Raw genomic sequence first — 3,441 nt, forward strand, 5'->3', positions numbered from 1 at the left:
CTGGGGGAACGTCGCTGTATATATAGCAGCCCTGACTGCTGCCTCCACAGGAAATCACACAAAAGGGCCCATTTCGGTGAGTAAGGGGATTTGCAATCTCCCCGCTCTCCCTCCCCCCCGGGTCATTGGGGTTGGCTGAATGGTTTACTCTCATTCTTTCTGGTAGGTTCGGGTTGTTCTAATTCACTGAAGCTGTTGTTGCCATCAAAATGAAAAGAGTCTTTACTCTTAGTTGAGCAAAAGGATGAGCGAAATTCTATCCCCATGCTTTTATTTTATAGCTTACTCTGCTTAACTGACTTCTCAAAGGTCATGAAACTAAGCAATGGATTCTGCTCAGGGACTGGTAGTGTTTTTTTTTAAGGCCAGAATTTAAATAACAAGAAATCTTAAGGACGAGGGAATCAGGTGAAGTAAACTGTGAAAGTGCTTTGAAAACCGTAAAGCTTAGTTCAAATTCAAGATTCTGTGATCGTCATTGTTGTTATTTTGGGGCTTATCTGGAATAAAATTGATACTTGACTGGAAATTCATAGGCTCCTGGGGGCTGGAAATTCTCTCTTGTTCATTTCTTTCCCGAGCCGAGCCCGAGAGCACAGGATTGGCACATGATAGGCCCTCAATACTTGGCTTTGACCTGAACAAAAGCAGACAGCTGTGGCCTTCCTCCCTTTCTCACATCTCCTGGGGGCCTAGATCCTTCCATCTGCTGGGGCTGTCCAGAGCCCTGCCTGCTCTTTGGTGTCCCTGCCCTGCTTCAAATGTCACCACCAAGTGGCTGATTGGTCTCCTCGAAGGATGGGACCAAATTGGGGCTCAGAGTTGGAATCTCTTGCTGACAGACTGGACATTCTACAGTGGGAGTAGCTGGATTAGCCTTGGTAAGTAGGAGTTAATGCATGGCCTTCATCCCTGCCACCATGAACACTCTGTTAATGAGCTCACTGCAATACTAGGGTGGCTGCTGGCAGAGGCTGGCTGAGGTCAAATGACCAAATCATTTGGTCTACTTGATTGCGTAGTGTCTCTTTCATGGTGGATGCCCCTCCACTGGGCATTAACATGGAATACAGCCATCTTCACACCTTGTGCTCACTCCCGTCTCTCCATACAGTTGCCTCTACCCCAGACCTCCTTGTCTTCACTCTTCTAATCTTTCTCCTTCCAGGCCCCAGATCAGCCAGCCATGCCACTCGTATGTGCTCGATGATTCCACGGATGTCCTGACCTCAGGCTACTTTTCTGTCCACACAAAGTGGATGACCAGGTGCACGGCCTCAAGGTTGGGAGGATTTCCCTCACTGCTGTTTTTAGGACCACTTCCAAGTGAGCTGTTATGCAGCAGCACTCCATTTTTGGCTTGCACTCACATACCAAGCCAATCCATCAGTGAACTAAGCTCAGCCTTTTTCCTCCTCTGTCCTCTGGCCAGAAGGGATCCTTGTATGCAGTTGTAAGTGTGAGCTGAGAGAGAGCTAGTGCAATAGTGGCGACCTCAGGGAACTCTAGGGCTAGAATTCATGCTCCTGCATTACCTGGGAATTCAATGTGGGCTGCCACGGTGGAGGAGAGTAACCTTGGGCAGGGCACCTCCCTGCAGCAGAGGAAAACTCCAGGAGACAAACTCAGCTTTACGCTGTGAGCATGTGAGGAAAGGAGTGTTTCAGTCCCACGTGGGAGTCTGGGTAACCTACCGCAGTGTCCACTATAAGAAGGAAATAAGAATCGATTATCATCCCACCAGCTGAGATAACCACAGTTAACATTTTGGTGTTTTATCTTCCTGGCATTTACATATGTAAAACCGATGTGTGGTTGTATAGTATTATTTATACAGTGTAGCATACCCTTGTTTTCTTCTAACCTTTTTTTAAATGAAGTGATTAGTAATACTGATTAAGGTGATCATGTTAACCTTTTAATAAAAAATTATTTTTTGCTGATGAAAGACTCTGAATGAACAATCATTCTGGACTGTCTATTGGTTAGCTATACCCAATAGGCCTAGTCAGTCCTCAAGAGAGGATCATTCAGCTAATGGACTCACTAAAAAATATAAACAGTCTTTCATGTGCTGAAAGTTCTAACCCTTAAAGAGAACAAACTCACAAGCCTTTTTTATATAAGACCCCCAAAATTCAGTGTCATTCATAGGTGAGTGTTTGAGGATGATGATAAAATATCACCTAGTGAGCATTAATCTGATTTCAAATAGTCTGTAGTATGATGTTATATGATTTAGGACCCTGGAGAAACATCCTTTAAGTCACGCAAACTCACCCCATCTCTGGTTCTGATGCACAGAGAAATCAGTAATCCTATGAAGGAAAGATAAATTAAGTATCAGGAACACAAAGTCCAGATATCATTGATTCTAACAGAAGAAATATAAAGATTAAACATATTTCAGCATCAGTTGTGACTGCTGTTAAAGGGCTCACCTTGGCATTTGTCTTCCCCAAGTGGCGGAGTTCCTGTTTTCTTTGGAGCCTCTGGAGGTATTGCCTCCCCTACAGATGGGCAGCTCACAAGTCCAGGGGCTTTTATAGGTGTGGGGATTGGATGAGGGGAAGATGTCTTTGAGAGGAGGTGATCCTGGATGTGGAAATAGTCTTTAGGGAGCCCTAACACCAGGCCTCTGTTGCCATCTGGTACACCCTTATCCTATGGGAGTGGTGATGAAAAATAAAGGAGAAGAAAGGAGAAATTAGTGCGTGCTCTAGATATTATGGATTTATAGGATCTTTTATAATTTATAAAAGCCTAACTGAAGACAAAATTTTTTCAGTGCTTAGATCACAAATCAGAGAGCCTGCCTTTGACCGGGCACGTTAATATACATTATAATTCAAGAGGCAGAATGGTGGGTAATTACCTTGGGTTTTCACCACAGTTTTGACAGTGAAATAACTACTTTCTCCCCACTTCCCACGAGACCGGTGGCTTTCTCTCCTGGCAAGAGCAGGGACCCTAATATCCTATGGACCCCAAGGATCCCAGCTGCCTCAAGGTTTCCAGGTGCATGGTAGCTAGTGTTTCCAGATAACTACTATAAATTGCTGATACCCCCAACCCAAGCAGCTTGTGTATCCCCCCACTGACTCATGCTACCCTATAAAAAGGGCACTGCAGAGTGGGTAAGGGTCCCTCTATTAGAACAGAACCCACACTGTACCCAGCAGGTACGCAGGCCCTGGCATGACTCTCCATGGGATGATAGAGTGTGAGGTGGTTATAGGCTGGCTTTGGCCCATACCTTCGCCTATGCCGTGTGACAATGAAGAATTTATCCCAATGTCTTGCACAACCAGTGGCAGCCCTAAGGAGCCTTCAGGCAAACTATTATATTAAGACATATTGGGGAATCAAATAAAATACCTAGAAATAAAATGTTCGTTCAAGAAATTGGTGAGAGAGCTTGCTTGCCTCATCTGCTGATTT

The sequence above is a fragment of the Propithecus coquereli genome, unplaced genomic scaffold (genome assembly GCF_000956105.1).
Source record: "Propithecus coquereli isolate 6110/MARCELLA unplaced genomic scaffold, Pcoq_1.0 Scaffold70, whole genome shotgun sequence".
NCBI classification, from domain to species: domain Eukaryota; kingdom Metazoa; phylum Chordata; class Mammalia; order Primates; family Indriidae; genus Propithecus; species Propithecus coquereli.